General features: G+C 31.9%; 1 protein-coding gene across 2 annotated transcripts in view; it reads right to left on the bottom strand.

Moving 5' to 3' along the window:
* LOC150096456 (pleckstrin homology domain-containing family G member 5-like) overlaps positions 1 to 2,555 on the bottom strand; it is a 322,023-nt gene extending 319,468 nt beyond the window's left edge. For both annotated transcript variants that reach the window (XM_090408400.1, XM_090408402.1), the window contains exon 1: positions 2,423 to 2,555. The gene's annotated coding sequence lies outside the window, so the exon portion shown is untranslated. The remainder of the gene's footprint in view (positions 1 to 2,422) is intronic.
* Positions 2,556 to 13,131: the final 10,576 nt, after the last annotated feature.

Below are 13,131 nucleotides of genomic sequence, written 5' to 3'. Positions count from 1 at the left end.
TATGTGTGTATGTGTGGCTAAATGGCAAATCTGTTAATGTATTTCTTGAAGAGCTGTGGTTGTATTCACTGAGAAAAAATGGTATGGAAAAGTGGTTTGACAAGTTTGGAGCTGATCTCTAAATTCCATTCCATTATAGGCTTCAGAGAGAGGCCTGGAGCTTGAGTAACTTCTATGAATTTAGGCTTAAGTCAATTCCTGAGTCAGTATTAACTACCTGCCTTATAATTCCCCATAAACTGCTTTATCTTTGAGATAAGATGTCTACTCACTTCAAATTATGGCTTGTGAACGCTCTGACCAACCGGATTCCTCCCTTGAGCCCCCTGCTGGGTAAGAGGAAGAGTAACTATGATGTCAACAGAGTTACAATCATCTTAGACATACTGTCTAAAAGATAATTCTTCAAAAATCTCAAAAATTGAGTTCCCTTGTTGACATATTCAAAATCTTCCATGATTGTCCACTTCACACCTTCCAAGCTAATTCCTAAACATAAAACCCCAGTTCCCTGGCTTACAGTCATAAAGGAAGATGCATACAAAGTGTTCTACATCCAGAAGCAAATGCAAACTTTAAGCTCCCAATCATTTGTCATGTTATTTCCTTCTAAATAAGAAAAAATCTGAACGTAAATAAATAAGAACAAAATTAATTTAAAGTTTCTTCGTAAAATCCATTTCAAATAATGTGTCCTGTGTCCTCTTGATGAATAGATGAATTTTCAGTCTAATGTTGATACATGACATCAGAGTAAGTACTGATCCACTATAATCTACTAACAGACCTATTAATGTCTATTCATACTGGAATTAGATGAATAATATCTAGAGAAAGCTGGACAAACACCAGCCTGAAGAGTCTTGTTAGCATTCAATGCTGGAAGCAACAGAATCCAAAAATTATGAAAGTTGAGATGCCTTTATATGAATGAAATAAATACACATTAAGCATTTTTGCCTTAGGTCAGGTGTTAATTGTTCACAGCAAACTAATTAATTATTTCTTCTAACCTAGTTTTTAAAGTATGTTTGAAAGTCTTGTTAATATATAATAACATTTTTTTTTTTACAGTTGACTACCAAAATATACAGAACAGAGAAAGTGATCAAGAAAAGTTAATATTTGAATTCAGTTGGCAATCTCCCGCTATACCACTATCAAGACAATTCCAGGTTGGGGAATCAAATTGGAACAAATGCATTCCATCAGATCAAGTGTATGTTAGCAATAACAAAAGATACCTTAGACCTACTTTTATGTCACAAGGTAAACAATTTCTGTCAATATGAATATGTATTGTGACATAATTCTGTTCAGCTATCTAGTTAATCTTTAATAAAACTAACTAGAAAAAACAAGTACATAAGTATATTCAAGTTCATAAGTTTTATTGAATAGCTGGTTTAAATTTTTTGTAGTGAAGCTTAAAAAATTTAATTGATTTATTATATTAACAATGTGAAAAAAAAAAAAAAAAGGAAGAAATTCACTTCTGATATGCTCTGGACGGAGGGTACGTATATACACCAATGATGATAATGAAAAATTCTCTCTCAAAGGATGTGCTTTTTTTTTGGGGGGGGGGGGTTAAATTATAATTCCTCCACAGAAGGAGTTATATGCCTCTTTACTCATCTGATTTATAAGGTTAAAAGAAAAGAAAATACATTTTAAAGGAAAGAGTTTACCTTTGCAAACTTTTTCTTGGTTTTCATTAAATGTAGTTCAAAGTTTTTTCTTTTGATATTGCCGCACTGATAAGATTTGTCAATTGAACGTGATATTTCAACTGCAGACTTTTTGCGCTATCTTATCACTTGGACTTTATACAGGTCTAAACTTGACGAGGAACTACACGTCTACCAAATAAATGATTATGGCCTTAGTTTAGATCTCAATCGGGGCTGTTATATATTTTAAGGTTAAATATTCCACAATATATATGACTAATAAACAAAATAACCACAATATTATGGAATATTTAAAACTGCTGTCATATTCGTTGCTGTATCCTGATTAATTTAAACAGTTTAAAATAAGATGAAAAAAAATAAATTTAATGCATTTTTTTCATCTATCTCGTATGCTAATATTCGTATAATATACTACTGAGCAGCGAACATTAGTTTTGATTTTCGATAGATAATAATAATAAAAAAAATTAATGAGTAAAAATTTGCACTTAAACACTAACGAAGAATTATGAAAACCAAGTAATCGCATACATTACTATCCTTCAAATTTCGATATATGTACATAATATGAAATAATGGTAAACTAGCAATACCAGTGGATGAAAAATCCTTCTCAGCTCCTATGATAAGCTGGACTATACGGTAGTATTTCATTATACTGACTCGTATATCTCTACAGTACTACCGAAATAAGTAGCGCTATTATTTTGAAATTCATCGCTTACCTTTTCTTTCTTATCCGGAAGAAAGAGTTAAAACCAGACTACTACTCATGTTGGAAAGATCCAAAAACTTTCTGCAAAGAATTTCACTTTACGTAATGATTCGCTCCGCTTTGAGTAAAGCTTAGCTTTCAACATCATTTCTGTTTCAAACGGTGGTCGTTAGTTACCCGGATGGATTATAAAGTAGTGCCAGAGTGACGTCAGGATGCACTGAAAATTGGATGAAAAATATTCTAGATAGTACGGAATTAAATAACGATGAAAGATATGTAGTAGAAGTCAATATAGTACAAGAGAAACAATGGACAGAACTTAAAAATAATAAGCAACCAATAAACTGTACACATTGATGGAAGAGCTGAAATAAGCAGTAAAAATATCAAAAAAAAAAAAAAAAATATATATATATATATATATATATATAAGCAACAGGCTGTACGTAAGCTATAAATTGACAACCTCCGCGGATAATTAATTCTGCCTACACGTTAACAAAATGGTTCTCTCTACGTGTAGTCCTTTTACTGTGTATTTCTAAAATATTCTTGTAAGTCTTTTCCTTCATGCTTACACGGTGATCAGAATACATCATGAAAATTATGAAAACAACTACCACGTTAGAGTAAAACTTTAGTTTAATATAAACCAAAATAAACACTCTACGTTTCCCTTCACATGAGGTCATCATGTGGAGTATACACATATATACAAACAAGCTACACTACAATCTACGTGGCATGCTAAAGTTACTGGCCAATCGTTACCAGGAGGGAAGAGCTGAAATAAGAGGTGACCACCAGCAAAAATATTTTGTACCAACTTATGCAGGAAAAAGGTACCAGATCTAAAAAAAAAAGTACTAAATTTTTATGTAACATTTTATGTAAATAATGTAACTTTAAATTTTCAGTTATTTAATCGAGACAGAGAAATCTTTATCTGGACGATTTCAATCGAAGGTAAGTTAGCAAATCTCATACGGAGGTAGCAGGGTTTTTCTCCTGGAAACTCGGGTTTTTCATCCCGCACACTGACAAATCAGCCCTTCAGAACACACACAATTTACAGACAAAAAATACTAGTTGTGGTGGTGGAAGTGTGCGGTAGATGGCGTTGATTCATAGAAGAGGTTTGGTGTAGTGGTTGAGACAGTTGTAGGTGTCCTCCGCGATGAGTCTTCGGACTCCTTGGAGGTGTCAGGAATAATAATATGCTGTTTACATATAATCAGGGGTTCCACTCACAAGTATTAATTCATTATTTTTTGTGTCACTGAATGCGACATATGGGGAGGTGGGAGAAGAGAAAAATATTAAACTCATATGTAACAACTACCATGTTGTTATTAATCGGAAGGAAGAAGGTACTAGATCTATTGGTGAAAGTACTAGAACATTAAAAATTTATAAAAAGTACTAGGTCTAGTATGAAAGTACTAGTAGTGGTCACACTGACCATTACAACTATTGCCCTAACCTCTGTTGAAAGGGTGAAAAAACCTCACAACATCAAAGCTAGAATCCTATTATTGTTATTATAAACATAAATTTAAGGTGGCCTGTGAGATTCTTTTCAACCATCCTAATTTTAACAATAATGATGGTCTAAAAATCCCAAGAATATGGAAGGCATATATTTAGTTAATTATAAATAGGATCATAGGTAATCCAGGATCTTAAATCTCATATAACAATTGTCATGTTAAATTAGGACATGATTTTTACTGTAACAAAACTATCTATATGAAAGAATGTTTCTCTGATGTTGTCCTAAATAGAATATAGCTTTGATGTAGTTAATTTATTTTATTTCATTTCATTTCATTTCATTTATTTATAGTAATTTTATTTTATTTTCACTAGAGGTCAGGCCAGTTGATCAAATTATTGTCTCTTCAGCATACTGTGTGAAATGTAATTTAGATTGTCTCTGTGTGTATGTATGTATGTGTATGTGTATATGTATATATATATACTCCAGATGATGACCGTAACATGAAGGTCGAAACATCGGGAAATTAAAATAATTATTTATAACACAATTGTAGAGCCCATAATTTTTGTAAAATGAAAATAAAATGAATATAAACCAAGCGGTTAGCGTATCTGCTCTGCAGCCAAAAAATGCTGTGGGTTCGAATCCCACTGCGGGCATGGATCTTTGCGATTGTCTGTGGAAATACTAGTGGTGGTGGCAGGCAGTAGATGGCGTTGCTCTGGCATTGGAGTAAACAGCTACTCTGCTTTGGTGGAGACCGAAGCAGAGTAGTTGTCCTCCCTTGATGAGTCTTTGGGCTCATTGGAAGTGTCAGGTAATGATATTTATATACATATATAAATTTATATATACTTATGTGTGTATATATATATATATATATATATATATATATATATATACACACACACACACACACATAGATTATAGTTTTATATATACACACACACACACTTATATGATTAACTTTGTGTTGTAAAAATAATCATATTAAAAATTCTGAATATTTTTACGTATTAATTATGCTTGTTAGTTTTTGTTTTCATACACGCAGTGTCTGCACTTGTGATGTACTCGTTATGAAAATGTTATATTAGAAGTAACATATAAAGAAGTAAAAATATTGAAGTACTTACTAAACTGATTATTTGTGTTACTTATAAGAAAGTTTGTTGTATTTTAAAATGTTGAATTTTGTGTTTGTGAAAGACTTTCTCTTAGCGCTGATGGATACAGCGAGTCAGCCATTTTATTGCAGTGCGTAGTTTCTGACTTTTGTAGAGTGCGCATGCTCGCGGAGAGAACTTGATGTGTGATTGACAGCTGACAAGGAAAGCGTTGCGTATCCAAGTTACAGTTGTAAACAAGAGAGCGTTCGGAAGTTTTTTAGAACACTGGCCGAGGAATATTCAAGTTGGAAAGAACTTGATTTTTTGTGTGCGGCAGTCAAAGGAAGTTTTATAATGTATTCCGAAAAAGGAATGGTGAAAATAAATAGGTTTCAAGCAGGAATAAGTAAAGAATAAAAAGGAAGTCTTGAAACTATAAGTTTTTATAAATTGGCCGGTAAATATTCAAGTTAGAAGAAACTTGATATTTGTTTTTGTGTGTGGCAGTCGGAAAATATTTTATAGTTTATTCCGAGAAAAAGGAATAGTGGAAATAATATGTTTCAAGGAGAAATAAGTAATGAATAAAAGGAAAACAGGAATAGTGAAGAAGACTTTATGTATGTTACATTGATTGATGAAAAGGATCCTGAAAATGAAGTACAGAACCTTGTAACTTCTGGAAAAGAGCCTTAACAGAAAGACAAAAAGACTATGAACATTTTTTTGTGATTGTGAAAGAAAAAGTGTTTAGTCTTAAGAGTAAGTTTATATTTTTTAATGAGGCCTTGGATCCATATAATCTGTAGTTATGGTTATGTATTATTGCTAGAAGTGTATATATATTGTTTTAGTTTTATTAAATGTGTTTATTTTGTACTTGGTATTGAGTCAATGATTAGTTGGATTCTGAAAGAGTGAGTCAAAGTCATTGCACCAATTGGAGTGAACTCTTTGTGCAAATATAATAACATATAGGGACACTCGGAGTCAAAAATAAAAATAATTGTTAGTAAAAGAAATTTATATAATATTTCATCTCATAAGTATATAGTATAATTATTAACAAAGGCACAGCCGATAGACTAAATAGTTAATATACTATATATAATATACATAAAGAGGAAAAGTATAAAAAAATACATGATAAATAACAATGGCGCAGTCGACACAGGATTGGTAATGACTAAACTATTTTAGAATCCAAAAGGTAAATCTTGACTCAAATAAAAAAAAAAAAAAAAAAAAAAAAAAAAAAAAAAAAAAAAAAATGGCTACAGAAAATAGTAATATTAGTAGTAAAGTTCCTTCAGTTAATGATGAAGAATTTTTTAGGTTAATAAATCCAACCTTAGTAATACCTTCTTTCTCAGGTGATAGTAGTGAAAGCATAGAAACATTTTTTAGGTATGCAGAAAAAATTAAATATTTAGGAAATTGGTCAGATTTTCACTTGTTAATTATACTTCGTAATAAATTGTTGGGAAAAGCCAAAACATTTTTGAATACATCTCCTTTACTACGAGATACTGACAATTATGCAACCTTTAAAAGTTTGCTAATATCAGAATTTTCAAATGTAAGAGAATTAGGGCCAAACATTTGGAAGATTCAACAGTGTATCCAAGGTAATAAGGAATCTGTTTCTGAATATTATCATAGATTGTGGAGCATTGCTCATGGATTTAATATTCATCTGAAGAGAAATCCTCTTTAGAATGGTTGCTCTTTAATCAATTTAGACTTGGCCTTAAGGATAATTTAAAAGAAACAGCGTATAAGAAAAAAGTTAGAAATCTTGAACAATGTTTTGAGCTTGTTAAAGAAAAGGAAGAAAGATTAAGAGATATTTTTCATTCCTCAAGCAATAAGCAAGTAAATTCTTTTCAGCATAATCAAACTCATTCTTCTAGCATTGTGGGTACAGATAAAATGAGAGAAGAAAAGCTTCAAAAGGGTAAAGCTGCAAATAAAAAGAAAAAGTCTAAGGAAACTTCTGTGAATTTTACTAAGGATATTCCAGAATCTGATTCCAGGGTAAAATTACATGATTTGGAAAAATATGAGGAACTGAAAACATTTCTGAGTGAAGAGATAGAAAGACAACAGAGACCCATAATACAAGAACAAGAACTTCTGTTTAAGATGATGTTGGATTTATCAATGTCAAAAAATCTTACAGATAATCAATCTTTTTCTTGTAAATCTGATGGCATTAACAGGAATAAAGCATCTCATAGAAGATACATTCCAAAATGTTTTAGATGTAATAAACAGGGTCATTTTGCTAAAGATTGTTATGTTAGAGATAGATCTTGTTTTCAAAATAAGAAATCAGAGAATAAAAGTAAATCTGGAATTAGTTATTATTCCAATATTATACTGGCAAGGACAGAAATGTCAAACTATTCACTAAACATGGGTAAAGCCAAAGACAGCTATAACCATAAAAGAAAGTTTGATGTAGCATTAGCTCCTTATGCTAATGAAAGTAATCCTTTGACAGTTTTACAAGGATTTATTGAAGATGTACCTTGTGAAATCTTACTTGACACAGGTGCACATATTTCACTCATTTCTTAAAGCTTATTTAACAAAATTAAATCTCTAATTCCAAATGATATTTCAGTTTTAAGCAATCCAATTAAGTTAAAAGGAATATTTGAATCTGAAATTTCAGCTTATAAGCAAATCAATGTCTTTATTTCAATTCCTTGTTTTCCATTGAAAGTTTCTCATCCATTAATTGTTCTTCCAGAATCTTCAAATCCAAATGTACATATAATATTTGGAATTGATTTTCTGAAACGTCATGGGTTTGTGTGTAATTTTGTTGATAATACAGTATCATTATGTGGAGTAGAATGCTGTTTGGATAGGAAATCAGGTGACAGTGGAAAATTAGAGCAGTTTCCTGAAGTTTTTCTAGATACTAGTGATAATGATCAAGTATTTAAAATTGAAACTCTAAAGAATAAAGATCCTAGTTTACAAATTTGGGAAAAGGATAAGATTGTCCAAGCTCAGAAGGATGATCCCATACTAAAAACTATTTATGAAGCAGTATTGAAAGAGGAAACTCAGCTAGATACATTTTTGAATCTGGAAAACTTGTAATTAGATAAAGATGGGTTGAAGACAAATGGAAGATGGAAAGTTGAAGGTGAAAATATTGGCACCAACTGAAATGATTCCTTGGATTATGTATACTTTCCATGATTCTGACTTAGCAGGACACCAAGGGTTTTCTAGAACTTTGGAAAGAATAAAGGATCGTTACATCTGGAAAGGTATGAAGAGTGATATACTCACGTATGTGAAGTCATGCCATAAGTGCCAAATAAGATCCCCTTTTAGAGGAAAAGCTCCTTTACAACCATTTCCAATTCCAACTAGACCATTTCAAGCTGTTGCTATTGATGTAGTAGGTCCACTACCAATTACTAAAAAAAGGAAATAGGTATATTCTAGTAATCATAGACATGCTAACTAGATTTCCTGAAGCAGTATCAATGAAAGACCAATCTGCAAAAACTATTGCAAGAAAGTTTTTAAATATGATAGTTTGTAGATATGGAACTCCTCAGACTTTACTTTCAGATCAAGGAGCAAATTTCACATCTGAACTATTATTACAGTTATGTAAATTGCTTAATGTTAAAAAGATTTTTACAACACCTTATCATCTGCAATGTAATGGTATGTGTGAAAGACTAAATAGAAACATAAAGCAAATACTTTCAAAGTTGGCAAACACCAAAATGAATGATTGGGATACACATATCTCTCAAACATTATTTGCATGTAGGTCTGCTTTTCATTCTGCTATCAAGGAAAAATCATCTTTTGCTTTATATGGTTTTGATCCAATTTTTCCTAATGAACTTGTTTCAGTTATTCCTAATACAGGATACAGTGATATAAATGAATATTTAGAATTAGTAATAGATAAGTTTTCCACTACTCATAGACTAGTAGGTGAAATAAGTAAATTAAGTGCTCAGAAAACTAGACAATATATAAATCGCTTTAGAAAGTATAAATCTTTTGTACCAGGTGATTTGGTATTGTTAGATGATAAATCTAGTATTAAAAGAGTTGGGAAATTAGGAAGAAAAGCCTTAGGTCCATTTAGAATTTTAGACAATTTTTCTCCTGTAAATTTTAGAATTCAAGATGTCAATAATCCTAGTAAAATTTTAAATGTACATTCTGATAGATTAAAAAGGTACTTTTTGGGAAATAAAAATTTAGTTACTTTAGGTGATAATATGAATAAAATATTGAAGGATGAATGTAGTTTTCCTAATACTAATTGTGAATCTTATTCAAGGTTAAATGATAGGAAAGGGAATAGATTTAATACTCATAATTTAAATATGCAGCGAAAGAAAAAATTAAATTTTGGTAAAATGAACCATAATGCAAGAAAATTTAGAAATCCCAAGACACATGTTTCAGATGATGTACAATGTAGGAATAATGATAATCAAAATAACTCTAACATTGATGAAAGTATAGCGGAATTTCATAGGTTGATAAATATAGGATTAAATAAGAAAAGGGAAGTTAAAGATACCTCAAATTTAGTTAGTAAGGATAAGGAATCCCAGAAACTTGTAGAATCTCAAAAACCTGTAGAAACTGATTCTGATAGTGATGATTCTATAGATTTAGGACATAATTCAAGTAGTTTAAATGAAGTGTTTGAAAGGTATAAAAATGAAATTTCTAAGTATACTAATTTGGAAGAAGAAAGTTCAGAATTATCTTTAGTGTCAGATGATTCTAAAACTAGTGATTCAGAAGATATACATAATGATTAGCAAGAATCACGTTATATTTTAAGATCTAGAAATAAATATTAAAATTTTGTTTAGATGTAGGATAAATATAAAAATTTTTTTTTAAAAAAAAATTTTTTTCACAGAAAAATGAAACTGATGTAAAAATAATCATATTAAAAATTCTGAATATTTTTACGTATTAATTATGCTTGTTCGTTTTTGTTTTCATACACGCAGTGTCTGCACTTGTGATGTACTCGTTATGAAAATGTTATATTAGAAGTAACATATAAAGAAGTAAAAATATTGAAGTACTTACTAAACTGATTATTTGTGTTACTTATAAGAAAGTTTGTTGTATTTTAAAATGTTGAATTTTGTGTTTGTGAAAGACTTTCTCTTAGCGCTGATGGATACAGCGAGTCAGCCATTTTATTGCAGTGCGTAGTTTCTGACTTTTGTAGAGTGCGCATGCTCGCGGAGAGAACTTGATGTGTGATTGACAGCTGACAAGGAAAGCGTTGCGTATCCAAGTTACAGTTGTAAACAAGAGAGCGTTCGGAAGTTTTTTAGAACACTGGCCGAGGAATATTCAAGTTGGAAAGAACTTGATTTTTTGTGTGCGGCAGTCAAAGGAAGTTTTATAATGTATTCCGAAAAAGGAATGGTGAAAATAAATAGGTTTCAAGCAGGAATAAGTAAAGAATAAAAAGGAAGTCTTGAAACTATAAGTTTTTATAAATTGGCCGGTAAATATTCAAGTTAGAAGAAACTTGATATTTGTTTTTGTGTGTGGCAGTCGGAAAATATTTTATAGTTTATTCCGAGAAAAAGGAATAGTGGAAATAATATGTTTCAAGGAGAAATAAGTAATGAATAAAAGGAAAACAGGAATAGTGAAGAAGACTTTATGTATGTTACATTGATTGATGAAAAGGATCCTGAAAATGAAGTACAGAACCTTGTAACTTCTGGAAAAGAGCCTTAACAGAAAGACAAAAAGACTATGAACATTTTTTTGTGATTGTGAAAGAAAAAGTGTTTAGTCTTAAGAGTAAGTTTATATTTTTTAATGAGGCCTTGGATCCATATAATCTGTAGTTATGGTTATGTATTATTGCTAGAAGTGTATATATATTGTTTTAGTTTTATTAAATGTGTTTATTTTGTACTTGGTATTGAGTCAATGATTAGTTGGATTCTGAAAGAGTGAGTCAAAGTCATTGCACCAATTGGAGTGAACTCTTTGTGCAAATATAATAACATATAGGGACACTCGGAGTCAAAAATAAAAATAATTGTTAGTAAAAGAAATTTATATAATATTTCATCTCATAAGTATATAGTATAATTATTAACAAAGGCACAGCCGATAGACTAAATAGTTAATATACTATATATAATATACATAAAGAGGAAAAGTATAAAAAATACATGATAAATAACAGTGTGAACATGTTATTTTCTAGTTTAATTTATTTTTGTAACTAAATAGATAATAACAGGACTCTAGTGCTGATGTAGTAAGTTTTTTTTTCACCAGAGGTCAGGCCAGTAGTTTTAACAGTTGACCAAATCAGTGTAACTTTAGCATACCACATAGATTGTAGTGCAGCTTGTTTCTTTGTATATATATGTGTATACTCCAGATGATGACCTTAATGTGAAAGTCATCATCTGGAGTGATTATTTTGATTTATATTAAACTGAAGTTTTTTCTCTAACAAGGTAGTTGTTTCCATAATTTTTACAATGAAATCACAAAATTCAGTTCCCATATTGCTGTGCTGTCTCCTTTGTCCAGTTTTAAAGTACTATAGTTCAAGTCCTCTAGAATGATCACTTGCTTTGCACTTCACAAACTAATTTGCCTAAACATTTCCTGCACATCACCAGTTATGTGATGTGCAGGAAATAGTCCCTGGTCTGTAGTGACATCTTACTAAATATCTTCTCTTATAAACAATGATCTCACACCATATACTCTCAAAGCCATTAGTGTTATCGTCACTGTGATTCTCCACTATGAAAGAGCACAATTCATCTCTTATCATGAAAGAACTTCACTCCACTAGTATGTTTACCTTCCTTATCCTGCCAAAATATGATATACTCTTTTATTTCTATCCATGTCAGAATATCCTCTTCAGTTAATCAAATTTCACTGATACCAATTAGAAATAAGGGAAACTCATTTCCCTTATTTCTAATGCAGCTAGCATTTGTATACAGAAAAACTAGTACATTGACAGTATTCTTAGAGCAATCATTACTTCTCTCATTTCTCAAGCTACTAACCCCATGGGGGTAATCCTTCCTGCATTCCACTTGTGTAATTCTAGTTTCCCTGCTTCAATACACTTACTTGACCAGAAAACAAGTCTCTCCAAATGCCTGCACCTTTCTGCATTCAAATAAAATCAATCTCGTGCATAAATATATGGGAATGGTAGAAGAGGAGCAGTAGAAGAGAGGGAATGACAGAGAGTTATGGGAATGATAGAAGAGGAGAACATGGAAACAGTAGGAGAGAGGGAATGAGAAGAATGCGAGGGAGCATTGGAACCAGGGATAGAGTGATGTCAGGAAGGCAGGTAAGTAGGGGAACATGGAGAGAAAGTGTTAGGCGAGCAATCAAGGAACAGGGCAGTAAGAGGTGTAATGTATGGGAACTCAATGATCCATGGTGTGCAATACAGGATGCGTGAGGAGTGTTTGACTGGAGGAACAATAGAGAGTGTGGCTATGGCAATTAAGAGGGGGGGGTGAAAGGGTGGATGAGATGATTGTGATGGTAGGAATGAATGACTTGAGAGGCAATGTAAATTGGGCGATGAGAGATATGAGATTCTTGCTTGAGGTGGTACAAAAGAAAACACAGAGACGAAAGATAGTGTGCGTGTTGCTTAGGTATGAAAGTGAAGAACTCAGCAGAAGAGCAGTAATATTGAATAGCATAATAGCTAGAATGTGTGAGAAGAAAGGATTGGAATATGTGGAAGCTTGGAGGATGTTTGAGGACAAAGAAATTGTATGCGAGAGACGGCTTGCATCTGAATGAGGAAGGACATACACATCTGGAGAGATTGCTGTTCCGAATTCTAGTGTCAATGCAGGGAAACTAGAATACCCAGGGTGGATGGAAGCAGGGGTGGCCTCTTGTGGGAATGGGTACTTGGGAGAAGCGAGACGACATCAGGTAACACTGAGCCCAGTGGAGTCTGGAGGGAGGGGATAATGCTACGTATAGAAACAGTGGCATTTTTATGCTTTATACTAATCCCAGGAGAATCCGGAATAAATGAAAAGAATTGGTGGC

The sequence above is a fragment of the Typopeltis vanoorti genome, chromosome 18 (genome assembly GCF_054136105.1).
Source record: "Typopeltis vanoorti isolate ZY-2024b chromosome 18, IOZ_Tvanoo_1.0, whole genome shotgun sequence".
Taxonomy (NCBI): Eukaryota; Metazoa; Arthropoda; class Arachnida; order Uropygi; family Thelyphonidae; genus Typopeltis; species Typopeltis vanoorti.
This window is presented reverse-complemented; position numbering and strand designations above follow the sequence as displayed.